Genomic DNA, 14,858 nt, shown 5'->3' with positions numbered 1-14,858 from the left:
TATGATGGTTTGGCCTTGTCTCTTCCCTCTCATTATTGATAGGAAATTACTTGAACTACCAACCTTCTCTCGCTGTGAAGTTTATATGCAATGAATTTATCATGCAGAATCAATGTCTTGAGTAATCAGGCTGCTTCCATCAATCATGGCAAATGCAGCATCATAAATCTGAGGTGCGGTTATCTTGAGAGTCAGTCATTGTCTTTAATGACCACACTGTTCCATTTCACCTAGCTCACACTTGAGTGCTTCTTCGATCAGATGGCAGCAGCAAGAGACCCTCGAAACTTAACCTCACTACTCACTTCTCCGAGCCATTTGACTTTAATATCAAAGCACATAAAAGCAATTATAACCAACACCTTTCAAGGGTGGGAGCTGGTTCCCAACATAGAAAATTTTAAGGCAACAAATTGAAATCAGCAGGAAAGAAACATTTGCAATGCCACTTCCCTTTACCAAGTTATTTTTACCCTTCTTAATTTTTCTTTATTTCTGTCTGCTCTATTAAAACACAAAAATGAGAACCATTTTATTTGATTTTCTTGTTCTATGTGGTACAGTAAACAAAACCCCAAACCGCTAATGTATGAACTTTTTCACCTTTCCAAGTCCCTTCATAGTTTAAGCAGATACTCAGCTAAACCAATGGCTTCTCACTAAATGAGAATTGCAATAAATTTTGCATTATAATTAATTTCTGCTATCCATGCATTATATTGCAAATTGCTTATTACAAAGAAAGCAAATCATTGGTTCATTTATTTTACTTCAACTTAGTTCTTTTTGTTTGTTTGTTTGTTTTGTTTTTTGGACCACACCGAGCATCGCTCAGGGGTTACTTCTGGCTCTGCGCTCAGAAATCACTCCTGGCTCAAAGGATCATATGGGATGCTGGGGGTTGAACCTCCTTCTGTCCCGGGTCAGCCACATGCAATGCAAACACCCTACCACTATGCTACCAATTAAGCAGCCCCAGCTTAGTTATTTTTAGAAAGCACCTATACTTTCAATATTACCCAGTATGTTTCTGGGAAATATTATAAGTGCTTTTATAAACATGACTTATCTGATGTACTGTATGTATCGGTTATTAGCCAGCTTTAGCACATAAAACTTGGTTACTTTTTTGGCAGAACTCATTACTTTGGTGGCAGACGATATTTATTGTGAATGTTTCCTTTAAAGTCAGTAGTTTCTAAAGAGACAGAATGTCCTGATTGTTCTGATTATATGGCCCTGGGGTTTACACCCTTACCTTGGGGTCTCACGCCAAGAAACTCTCATTTGGAAAGATGCTTCTATCAAGACACATACATGATTTCTAAGAAGAAATGCTCAGGTGTATGAGGTCAGACAGGGCTTAAGACACTTGACTTGCAAGTACTGAACCCCAGTTCAAAACCCCAATTCACCCTATATGGTACTCAGATACTGCTAGGCATCATTCCTGAGTTCAGAGCCTGATTGTTGCCAGGTGTGACCCGAACCCACATCCAAAGTAAAAAAAAATTCTCCAGTGAGCTGTGGAGCGTCTGTAGTAGTAGATGATGATGATAAGCATCTTTCATAGCAAAGGACATGTGTGTATCTCTTGGGGAGAAAACACACAAAACATTTTTTTAAAGAAATGAACTTGCGGGGCCAGAGAGATAGCTTGGAGGTAAGGCGTTTGCCTTGCATGCAGAATGTCAGTGGTTCGAATCCCGGCATTTCATATGGTCCCCGAGCCTGCCAGGAGCGATTTACGAGCATTGAGCCGGAAGTAACCCCTGAGTGCTACTGGGTGTGACCCAAAAAAAAAAAAAAAAAAAAAAAACAAACAAACAAAAACAAAAAAGAAATGAACTTGTTTTTGTCTCTCTCTCTCTCTCTCTCTCTCTCTCTCTCTCACACACACACACACACACACACACACACACACACACACACACACACATACACACACTCTATAATTCGCTAAATAGAAACCCGCTTTGCTTTCAAAAAAGTCAAAGCCAGTAAAAGTGTGAAACTGGACAAGGAAAACTCTTTCCTTTGTGTCATAAATTAGTTACTAATGATAGTAATAAGATAGGATGATATATCATTACCAGCTACTAAAACAAATATATAAAAGACAGACTTAAAGTTCTTTGTTCGTTTAGTTAAAGTTGTTGGTCTATCTAAGAAAACTTTGCACTGATTTATTTGATTTATGTTTCCTTTTCACTTACCATCATCCAGCTGCATTTTTACTGTATCATTAAATAATAACCTTATAATAAGTGAGTATATTGCCAAGTGAAAATATCTAGAGATAGAGGATTATGTAAGTTTTATGGTCATAGTAAAGGTTTTATAAGATTTTTCTCTTATTAAGTTTTCTGAAATATTTCTCTGTTATTAATGTAATTTCCAACAAAATTACAAAAATTCCATAGCTGCTCTTTAATAGGTTCATAAAAGAGCGATAAATGGACCTGCATTTTACATATCATTGACACTATTTGCCACAAATAAACAGCAAAGACACCTGCAGTACAGGAATAATAAATATATCAACAGTGAGCAAGTGTATTAAAAATACACCAGGAAAATAAGATGATTTAACACATTACAAAATACAGGTAATATACTGAAGGAAATTGCAAAGAAGATCTTAGTGAGGAACCAACATTGACAAAAAAAGAAATAGTAGTGGTCCACCCTGTAAAAGGAATATAACTCAGATACAGAAAATATTGAGAACATTTAAGTTAAATTATACAAAGTCAGTCTTCTTTCTCTATTTCACATGATGTGGGGGTATGCTATTTATAATAACAAGAGTCACAGACAGATGAAAACAGAGGCAATGCAATCTAGAAATTTCAGGGAGAGGATTTGTTTTCCCTAAACAAATCTTTGAAATTGCTTATCTAGAGGTTGTTACCCCCAAATTTCTCAAACAGAAGAATCACTTGAGGTAGATAAGCTGCCTTGGAAAAAGTATAGTGCATGAGACTCTAGAAATTCATTGAAAAGTTCTATTGAATCTAATGAAAAAACTCAACTACTTCCTTATACATTACACAAGAAGGGCCCTATGATTTCTACACAGATACTTGCTTAGGAAATTGGGACCTGCTATTAAAATACCAAAAGAGAGTCAGTTGGTTAAATTTTTGAATGGTTAAATAGTTCAATTTAGTTTTTACATATTAACAGAACTATCATAATCACATATAATAAAACACATAGATATGGAGCTAGAGCAATAGCACAGTGGGCAGGGGATTTGCCTTACATGCAACCAACCCAGGTTTGATCCCCAGCATTCCATGTGGTCCCCCAAGCCTGCCAGGAGTGATTCTTGAGAGCAGAGCCAGGAGTAACCCCTGAGCACTGCCCTATGTGGCCCCCCAATAAACAAAAATAGTAGATGTTTTAAAGTACATTTACCCCCATTTAATATTATTTTTATATATTCTATGACAAAGTACACCACAGTTGGTAGTCTTCCAATTATTTTTTGCTGTTGTTGTTTTGGGGTTTTTTTGGGGGGGTCACACCTGGCAGTGCTCAGGGGCTACTCCTGGCTCTACACTCAGAAATAGCCCCCGTCAGGCTCTGGAGACCATATGGGATCCCAGGATTTGAACAACCGTCCTTCTGCATGCAAGGCAAACACTTTACCTCCATGCTATCTCTCCGGCTCAGTCTTCCAATTTTTAAATTGTTCTATGTTTATGCAACAAAAATTAGAGGCATATACTAATAAAACTATTCTTTTTCTGTGTATGCATGCTCCCCTGAATATTTCAGGACAAGGATTTTTATTATTGCTTATATTTTCAAATAGTAGAATATCATGGTGAATAAGATTCAAAGCATACCAAATAACTGGGTTTTTATTGATATTATTGCCAACCAAATTACTTGGTTTTTATTAAAATGTAATTGACATGCGACATGTTTCCATAAACAACATAATGTATATATAATCATACATTATATATTTATACACAACACTATACATTGTTTTTTATTTTGTTTTGGGGGGAATTTGGGGCCACACCCAGTGATTCTCAAGGGTTACTCCTGGCTATGCTCTCAGAAATTGCTCCTGGCTTTGGGAACTATATGAGACACCAGGGATTCGAACCACAGTCTGTACTGAGTCAGCCACATGCAAGGCAAATGCCCTACCACTGCGCCATCTCTCTGGCCCCTATAATATTATACATTGTATAATTATGTATATAATGCCATGATATAAATATATAATATATGTATCATATTTTGCAATGATTACTACAGTAAATTTCATACATTTTTTCTGTGAGGACAATTTTTAAGATTAGCCATCTCAGCAAATTTACAGTTTATATTGTTAAATATAGTTCCTATGCTATATATACATCACATCCCCAGAATTTATCTTCTAAATGGACGTCAAGCTTAACTTCTTAAGATTTCTTAGGAAATCCTAAGCCAAAGTTTTTTGTATTTCAACATATACTTCCTCTACAGACTCAAATGAAGACTTGTAGTGTGCGTTTCCTGTGACATCCATTTTATATCAAGGGGAATGTACCAACGAACTTTGCTACTACTCATATTTGTAACAAATGGAAAAATGGAGAAGTTTAGCTGAAGGAAGAAATCAAAAAGAAATTTTTGCTCATAAAACCATGTGTCAGTGTAAGGACTCACTTTAAATTAAGCAGTATTATCTCCTCAATGGTGAAATGGAGAATCCAGGTATGTGGTATCACACCAACCTCTTGAGTATTATTGGGGTTCAGTGTTCTCAGAATGAGGACTTATCAAAAGTGAGTGCAGTTTCTGCAATTATGATTTTAAATTAGCAGAGTCCTAGAATTAGTGAGATGTTGAGTCATTACTGAAGAGAAGTGAGCATTCATGAGCATTATGTGGCTTTTTTTTATTTAAAGAAAATGCATCACATAGTTAACATAGTTAATCATAATGCATTTATTTCCAGATAAGTAAAAGCAATTATTGAAAAATATTGGAAAGAAAAAATAAAAATAAAATGAAAGAAAAAGAAAGAAAGGAGAGTGCTCACTTTGGCAGCACATATACTAAAATTGGAACGATACAGAGACGATTAGCATGACCCCTGCCAAGGATGACACGCAAATTCGTGAAGCGTTCCATATTTAAAAAAAAAGGAAGGAAGAAGGGAGGGAGAGAGGGAGGGAGGAGGGGGGAAGGAAGAGAGGGAGGGAGGAAGGAAGGAAGGAAGGAAGGAAGGAAGGAAGGAGGAGGAGGAGGAGGAGGAAGGAAGGAAGGAAGAAGGAAGGAAGGAAGGAAGGAAGGAAGGAAGAAGGAAGGAAGGAGGATGGAAGGGAGGGAGGAGGGAGGAGGAGGAAGAGGGGGAGGGAGGGAGGGAGGGAGTAAGGAAGGAAGGAGGAAGGAAGGAAGGAAGGAAGGAAGGAAGGGAAGGGAGGAGGGAGGGAGGGAGGGAGGGAGGGAGGGAGGAGGAGGAGAGGAAGGAAGGAAGGAAGAAGGAAGGAAGGAAGGAAGGAAGGAAGAAGGAAGGGAGGGAGAGGGAGGGAAGGAGAGAAGGAAGGGAGGAGGAGGGAGAAGGAAGGGAGGGAGGGAGGGAGGTGGGGAGGAAGGAGGGAGAGGGAGGGAGGGACGGAGGGAGAGAGGGAGGAAGGAGAAAGGAGGGAGGAGGAAGGAAGGAAGGAAGGAAGGAAGGAAAAGGAAGGGAGGGAGGGATGAAGGAGGAAGGAAGGAAGAAGGAAGGAAGGAGAGGAAGGAAGGAAAAGGAAGGAAGGAAGGAAGGAAGGAAGGAAGGAAGGAAGGAAGGAAGGAAGGAAAAGAGAATACACTAGCAAGCTCCTTTCTGAAAATTATTGTATCTATAATGAAGTCATTAATACAATGGCAGAAAATTTAGTAAACTCTTGTTATATGTCCAGACTGTTAAATTGGGGTGTTCCTTAGAATATACACTCAGAAATCACTCCTGGCAGGCTCAGGGGACCATATGAGATGCCGGGGTTCAAACTCAGGTTCATCCCTGGTCAGCCATCTGCAAAGCAAATGCCCTAACTCTGTGCTATAGTGCTCCAGCCTCAACAGTTTTAAAAGACTTCTTGTTACACCTATATGGAAACAAGAGAAATCCCAAATAAGCCATAGTGTTTCCAAATAGACCTTCTCTGAAGTAAATTCCAATCTAATATCAAGCAAGTGTGAAAATATTTTCAAACTTTTAGTTAACCAGCATTGTATAATCTTGAAGCAAATATCAATTTACTGTTTTATATAAATTGTATTGTTAAGGTCGTATTGACATAAAATTTTTTTCAAGGGTAAACAATGTTAAATGTATATGTTGCAAATTATCATAAAACTAATTATAACTAACATCTATCACCCTATAGAATTCTAGATTTTCCTTATTTTATTATGAAAACTTTGAAAACTAACCCTTAGACACTTTCAAGGGTTCCATGCAGCATTATGGACATTAGACACCAGGCTGATACATTTAACGGGGGGGGGGGGGGTGAGTGCACAGATGACCAGTCTGTTCCCAGTACCTCTCTGCCTTTGATGGGGTCTCAGCTTTAAGTTTGTGTTTAGATTTACATATAAATGAGCTTCTACATATTTGTCTTAATGCTGTGAAGATTCATTCATGTTGTCACAAATTGTATGATGGTGTCTTTATTGTTAAAAATGAATGAGAAATAGCCCATTTATGTTGTTCATTTCAATGGATCACATATTTTGTATCCATCCATCTCTCTATTCATGTCCCCATATCTAGCTATTGCTTATAATGCTACAATAAATATGGGGTGATATTTTTAAAAACGTTTAACTTGATTTAAATATTGTGGTTTACAAAGTTGTTCATAATACAGTTGTTTTAGGCATTCAATCATCCAACCCCAACCCCAACACCAGTCTGACCTTCCTTCTACCATTTTCCTCAGTTTCCTCCTCACACTTCAGAATTTTCAGCCCAAAAGACTGGTATACTTGTGGCTTGTCTGAAATCTCTTCTGAGATTAGTCATATTGCTTTCAACTTGGGATGTTATTTGCATGGCGGCAGCTGTGGAATGTAGGTGTAAATTCTGGGTTGGGGTTTTGATCTATTTAAATGAGTGTTTTTTTCTTAAGCTGATTATTCATACATGGAATTTCTGGATGGTATGGAAATTCCATTTTTTATTTTTCTACAAATCCCCATACTGTTTTTTCTGAAGCTTAGACTACAAGCTTTGGTGAAACTCTGTAGGGCAAAAATAAATAAACTGTTAAGAAATGTAAGTGAATTGTCTGCTCTTTTGAACAACTTTGAGTTTTATTATTATCGATAGAATATCATCATAACTCACCTAAGTGAAACAAAATGTGTGTGTGTTAAGGAAAAACTAGCTGGTACACAACAGTTTTCTTTCCCTTCCAAATATGTTGAATTTATTTGTAATATCTTGACCTAAATTTTTTATCTTAAATTTTTTCTCAAATATAGGGTCTTTTTATTTCTCTAATCAGTCAAAGAGACTTACTTCTATTATAATGAGCCTAATAAATGGTGCTACTAATGGTATTCATATCACTTTGAAAATTAGTTTTATTTTTTTTCTTAAGTGGTTGTTCCTGTCTAGAAGTTTTCACTGGAAGGCAGTTAACAAAAATGTAAAAATTTTCAGGTGCATGCTAATTCTAATTTTGGATCTGTGCTATATATTAAATTTTAGCCCATTCAAACTTTTAATAATGTAAAAGGTCAAATGCTCAATGCAATGCACTTTTTAATGCCTGTACTAAATGCCACATTAATCTCATTGTAATTAATGAGCTTACCCTGTATTTATTAAGGAGTGAAATAGTATTATTTCCCAAAGAACCCATGAAACCGGCAGAATAATAGATAAGAAACATAAATTTTGCAGCTGCTGCCCTAACTAGGAATGAGCTATACAGTTCAAATAAATGCATTTTTGACTTAATTTTCTGAGATTCAGAATATGGTATAAATCCCATTTATCAATCACTGTAGTCCCATTGTCATCACTGTTTTACAAGGCAGGCCAGTAATTGGAGACTCATACCACCGGGTAGGTTATTATAACACATTATTATGTCAAACGACAAGCTCATTCAAGAATCAAATTGCATACAAATTGGCTCTTCTATCTGCACAGATTTCTAAAGTGTAAACACCTTCCAATCAAGTTCATCATATATTCAAATGGAAATAAGATGAATATTGGACTAACATCAAGTGTTATGTAGACCTGGCCAAGAGATGCCAGGGGGTATAATAAGAACTACTCCACTTCTGTTGTCCATTGTCAGAAATGCCAAGTTTCATTGACAGTTTATTGACAGTCGTCCACCTCAATTACTTACCATCCCAAGTGATTAAGATTAAGGTCTCAAACTCGCAGCCCTTGGGTCGCAAATGGCCCTCCATACAACATTTCGTGGCCCTGCCCTAGAAGAATCTTATTTCTGTTTTGTTTTGTTTTAGTTGTTTGGGTCACACCCCCCAATGTTCAAGGCTTACTACTGACTTTGCACTCAAGGATCACTCCGACTTTGCCTCCTGCGGCCCCCAGGTAAATTGAGTTTGAGACCCCTGAAAAAGGAATTTATAAATGTTCTCACTAGTTCGAAAATTAGGAGTTCCATATTTGTAAAACATTTGTGGGATTCTGAAGAATGTTTAAAGTTTGGATGAATACAGCTCATTGTGTCCACCTTTATCAATAAGAACATAGAATTATATTGAGTAATAAGGACACACAGTTATTTTTATTTTATTGAGACCATTATGAATTACAAGTCTCTCACAGTTATATTTCAGACGTACAGTGACAGTGAATCAGGGCCATTCCCACCACCAGTGTTAACTTTCATCCACCAAAGTTCCCAGCATGCATTCCATACCTCCACCGCTACCCTCTGGACTACCAGTGTAGCAAATCCCTTTTTGTATTTACTTTGCTATAGTTTGGGTCTCCCAACTTCACTGCTGTTGACTTTGGTTTGGTTATTTATTTATTGTTGCTATTAGTTTGGTTTTTGGGCCACACCCAGTGATTACTCCTGGCTATGTACTCAGAAATCAGTTCAGCTTGGGGGATCATATGGGACACCAGGGATCGAACAGAGATCAGTCCTGGGCTAGCCAAGTGCAAGGCAAACATTCTACTGCTGCTCTATCGCTCTGGCCCCAGTTTGGTCATTTAGATCTGACTTTTATACTTTTTTTTTTCACTCAGTGCTCCTGAGACCACTTAGCCCCTGTGTCCCATCCACTTTTTTTTTCTTTTTTCAATTTGTAAAAGGATATAGAAATATGAGACTGAACAAAATGATTCAAGTTCTAAGGGAGAACACACAATTTTTGAGTGGTAGACTCAGAAGAAACCTAAATTTTTTTTGAGTTTAATATCTATTGCATTTATCAAGAGGAGATAGATGGGCACATGCCATCTTTGGTATGACCTACAAAGTTTCATGTGAGGCATATAATGCTCTGTTTTTTTGTGGAGCATCCCTTAAATAAGGAGGAGGAGGCACTACAGAAGAGGCATTGATGAAATATCAAAAATCAATAATGTTAACAAGAAAAATAAAGGGAAAGGAACAAAGGTTACAAAAAAGCTAGATCTTTTTATTTAAATGAATTTAAATGTTGTCTCAAATGTTTGTTTCCTTTTATCTCAGGAAACTCAAATCAACAGCAAAAACAGTTTTATTCAGCCCCATACATTTTCTCACCACGTATGATTCAATTTGTAAGAAATATTACTATGCTACTGTTGTCCCTGCCACCAAGAATATTTTTGTGATGCTAAATCATTTCACATGCATTATTTATTATAAAAGAAGAAAACAAAAGACACACATTCTATACCAAACATTTACCATGGCAAGAGCTGGTGTTGTCATAAATCTGGCTGCTACCAGCTCCCCCAGGAAGCAGAAGCAAAAGACAGATGGCCCTACATGGACAAATCCTTACCTGGTTCTATCTCTAGAGGTTGAGTGCCACGTGAAGAGATGCCAACTCTACTCCAGTTGAATAACTAGAGTGAATATGCCGCAATCAGGGTATATAGAAATTGGTCAAGTCATTCATACACTCTTGGTCTAGAGTGATAGGTACATAAAGTAATCAGAAGATTCCAAGAACCAGCAGCAGGCTACACATTAGCTTTAGCAAGAAACTAAGGTAGATAGGAATAAGCAGTGGCAAGACCAGCATCCTCGAGTCTATCTGACTCCAAAACATGGACAGATATTGAGGGATCTTTTTTGTTTTATAGATGAGGAAACTGTAGACAATGAGACATTAAGTGACTTAGGACATTAAAGAGCTCATTCTTGTCTAACTATATCATTGCTTTAGGCAGTCATGTAGAGAGGCCTTAATGAGGGGAAGTATCAATGTAATGAATTGATAGCTGCTAGTGTGGGATTTCCAGGTAGGATTGGAGTCCTGGTGGGAAATGAGAACTATGATTAATGAGGGGCTGTGAGAGGCCAAATCATTACCCTGCAGGGTTTAGCAAGTATCTATCTATGGTGGTGGATGCTTTTCTACTTCCTAATTTAGTAGAATATGATTTTGGGGAGAATTATGGCTATGACAAAGGCACAAATTATTTTTAAATATTTTCCTCTGGAAAGCCTCATTTGTTGCAAGTATAAAGCAGATAATTATTCTTATTAATATTTTTATTTAAGCACCATGGTTACAGACATGTTTGTAGTTGGGTTTCAGTAATAAAAATGTACACCCCCCCTTTACTAGTGCAACTTTCCAGCCACCAACGCCCCCCATTTCACTCCTCCCCACTCCTGACTGTCTTCAAGACTGGCATTCTATTTCTCTCACTCACTAACATTGTCATGATAGTTGTTAGTGTAATTATTTCTCTAACTGCACTCACCAATCTTTGTGGTAAGCTTCAGATCATGGGCCAGTTCTTTCAAACCTCATCTCTATTGTCTATGGATATTATTACCACACTCTCTTTTTCTTTTCTTAAATCCCACAGATGAATGAGACTATTTTGTGTCTGTCTCTCTCCCTCTGACTCATTTTACTCAGCATAATAGTTTCCATGTCCATCCATGTATAGGAAAATTTCATGACTTCATTTTTTACTGCTGGTGGGAATGCTGTCTAGTTTGGCCTTTATGGAAAACAACAAGGAGATTTCTCAAAAAACTGGACATTAAGCTCTCATATGATACAGCTAATACCACGCCTAGGGATCTACCCTAGGAATATAAAAACACAATACAAAAATGTCCTCTGTGAGGCCGGAGAGATAGCATGAAGGTAAGGTGTTTGCCTTTGGAATGGTAGAGTAGAAATTTTGTAAAGGGAACTAAACCATGGGGAAATGGACATAGTCCTTGAAAGCCAACTCCTGAGAGTCCAGAAGTCATGAAGCAGAGCCCAGAGGGACACCAGAGTTAGCTGCCAAGGAGCAAATGCAAAGCCAGGAGTTAGACCATATAGTTGCACAGGTCACTTGAATTGAATCATCCTCATGAAGTGGGGCATGTTGTTCCTGCTTCAAAGGCTCTCCTAGTGCTAAGCAGGGGATGTGTCTACTCACTTGTTAAAGCTCTTTGGGAATTAAGTAAAGTCATCCTGTGTGAAAATATTAGGAAGCCTTAAAGTCTTGAGCAGAAATCTGATCTGTAGTCAAAAGTGTAGCCTAGATGAGGAAATAACAGAGACAAGAAGCAGGTGTTTGAAAAGGCTCCAGGGACCAGTGAGTAATGGAGGGAATTCCAGGGAAAATGGACAGGACATTACCTAGTCTTGAGCATGACAGGCAAAAAAAAATTTCAAATAGACAAGTTGGAGAGAGAGAGAGAAGTTCATGAACCCAGCCAACTCTAGTTTGATCTCCAGAACCACAATTGATCTCTCAAATATCCAAGCATAGAATCAGGAATCAACCGAAGAACCAGAAGGTGTGACTGAAACTCCCCACCAAACACCCTCAAAATAAACATACATCTGTTTTGTAAAAAAAAAAAAGTGCAAGAACTGGAGAGATAAGACAGGTGTTAAGGCATATATAGGAGAAGCTATTTTCATCCCTCAAGCCGCCTGGTCCTGAGTATCCCAGGCATAGCCTTAGAGAGCCCTGAGCACTGTCAGGAATAGTTCCACAGGCTCTTGGCACCTCCAGACATGGTCCTGAAGCACACAAGTACATTCTGGATGGCCCAGGTCTCCCTGGAAACCATGATGTGGCAGGGCTCAATAGCATGACATCCATGGGCTCTGACATTGAATCATCAAACCAATTATTCAGAAATCTTCAGAAGGAACCCCAAAGTTTTTGGAGCACATGTTAGGAGTCACCGAAAATGCACCAGGTGGTTGTCAGAATTAACCAGAAATATATGCAGGAAAGCAGGCTAAAGAGATAGGACAAAGGGTAAGGAACTTGCCTTGCACTAGGCTGACCTGGTTTGAACCCTGACAGCTCATGTTTTCCCCTAATCAATTCCCAGTAGTAATGATCTCTGAGTGCAGGACCAGGAGCAACCCTGGTGCACCACCAAAAAAGGCTAGACTAGATGTGCATGCTCAGAAAACTGTATATGTAAACTGTGCTGTGGTCTTGAATATGGAGTCCAAAGAGGACCTGGGCTGAGATGCAGAAAAATCAACTTCCTTCCAAAGAATGTGTGTCTGGAGCTAAAGCCTCTGATTGGAGGAAAAGTGGGAGAAGGAGGCCAGCATTGTTCTGTAATAAATCTCTGGAATTACTGCTGCCCCATCTGACCTTTCTAAAGAAAAAGCAGAAGCTGTCCTACCTAGTTTCTCCCAGGACTAGGCCAGAAGTACAAGCAAGTAGGACCAAGCAAGTAGGACCAAGTACAAGCAAGCTGGCAGTGCAGCTGGGAATGCCAGGAAAAGGCAGAGCCAAAGGTAGCAGCAGAGAAAGATCACAGTTGGTCATAAGTTCAAAGAGGTGACTTCTTCAAGATATTAACTATCACCATGGAGGTGAAGGAAGAGAGAAGAGAGAAGAACTTCACTAATTTCTATGTTCTTGGTCTGTGGACTCATGAATGCAACAAGCATAGCACTCCTTCAATGAGCTGAAACTCCTGAAAGTAATGTTAACTAAAAAGCTAAAATTAGTTTCCCAGGATTAACTGAACCGCAGATAGTCTGACCCATCTCCAAGGTTAATGTGATTCATGACGCCATTGTTTTCTATCAAGGTTGTGCTTGAACATAAGAATATGTTTGTAGGAATCAATCATTTAGATAAAAGCAAAAAATAAAAAAGGCAGGTAACTGAAAACCTAATAATTATATCTCTATTCTCCATACACTTGTTTCAGACAAATTTTGAAATTATGGACATGTTTTAGTGTGCGATCAACAAAACTACAATTTGCTAGAGTACAAATCTCTTTCAGTACACATTAAAATGCACATTTGCAGTGTTCAAACATATGTAGTCTGATGTTTTTCCATGTTTGCTTAGAATTGTTTAGGTTGTATTTTTTTTTTATTTCATTGGTTCGGTATGACTTTGGGGCATTTCAATTTGTAAATGTATCAATTTACTGTATGTCCTCTAGGATTTATAAAAAGTACCATTTCTTCTGAAAATGATTGTTATGTTTAAAAATAAACTGAGTTTGAGGAAGAAAAAGAGAGTAAAAATTAATGGACTAATACTAGTGCCAGTTGTAGAAAAAGATTAAACATGTGAAAAAAAAAGTTTGACACATCTAACATACTCCTGAATCCCTCTCCAAGCCATTGGCTTCTCATATGTGTTATTGAAGATTCAAATTTCCTTCTTTGTCCTGGGTGCTGCCAAGTTTTCTCCAGTTCCCTGATGCTCTGGACAGAAGAATGACAGCAGCTGAGTCTGTGCCAGTGAAATTGGCACTTCCCTTAGCCCATATGTTACTCCCTCTTCCAATATGGGGACACTATCAATGCACTGGGCATAGTCCATTCCCTGTGGGCATCTTTTTAATTTGCTGCACAATCTTAAACAGCTTCGTGTCCTGTCCTTGATGATCTGTGGCCAGACAGCTTAGCTATTTATTGCTAAGTAATATTCTTCATCCAAGATTAAAAAAAAATAATAATCAACAACAACAAATAGCCAGTATGGAAGTTTCCAGAAGAATGAATTCCACCTTAAGAAACACTTGTGATTTCATCTATACCGTGAGGGAAGCTTCTTAGCCCATTTGGAAAAAAAAAATACAAAACCCGAGACCTTGAAATGACTCTTAAAACCAGCAGAATGTAAAGCCAAGTGGGTAGATGTGTAACCCTGGGCTCTAATGCACAAAGGTTGATCTTGGAGATGGTCTACTTTGGTGTCGGAATGATTCCTGATCAATGCATGAAAGGACAGGGACATGGTGGAGAAAGCAGAACCAGAAAGTCAGGGAATGGCATTAGAATGAGTCCTGGAAAGGTTCTACTGTGTTAGTGACTGCACGGTGAGGCCAGAAGGAAGTCACCCATAACCACCAAAGGAAACCCATTGTTGGCACTTGATTTGCTGATTACCAAAATTCTCCCTCCCTTTCTTTTCAAGGGGCTCATAAGTAGATCAGCAGCATCAATAAATACCAGAGGGCATACAGATTAAACTGCGTAAGTTTACATTTGTACAATGATCACAGACTAGATTATAGTTGTTCAAATACGAAGATAAATTTCTTTCTTATTCCTGAAGTAGAGGATACCTCCCCTGTGGAGTGTTTGATGAATAGCTGGATCTTCGGAATCAACATTGTTGATAATTTCATATTGCATTTCACCATACTTATTTTTTTTAAAAAATTCACTTTTCTCTGTAATTAGGACAAAAG

At 38.2% G+C, this 14,858-nt stretch overlaps 1 protein-coding gene and 1 non-coding gene across 2 annotated transcripts in view; both read left to right on the top strand.

Moving 5' to 3' along the window:
• DOK6 (docking protein 6) overlaps window positions 1-14,858 on the top strand; it is a 463,681-nt gene that overhangs the window by 433,804 nt on the left and 15,019 nt on the right. The window lies entirely within an intron of this gene.
• Window positions 5,046-5,151, top strand: LOC126021596 (U6 spliceosomal RNA). Its single transcript, XR_007500099.1, has one exon. It is a non-coding gene; the product is annotated as a U6 spliceosomal RNA (small nuclear RNA).

Source organism: Suncus etruscus, chromosome 10, assembly GCF_024139225.1.
Source record: "Suncus etruscus isolate mSunEtr1 chromosome 10, mSunEtr1.pri.cur, whole genome shotgun sequence".
NCBI classification, from domain to species: Eukaryota; Metazoa; Chordata; class Mammalia; order Eulipotyphla; family Soricidae; genus Suncus; species Suncus etruscus.
The sequence above is the reverse complement of the archived record's forward strand: the minus strand, read 5'-3'. Positions and strand labels throughout refer to the sequence as shown.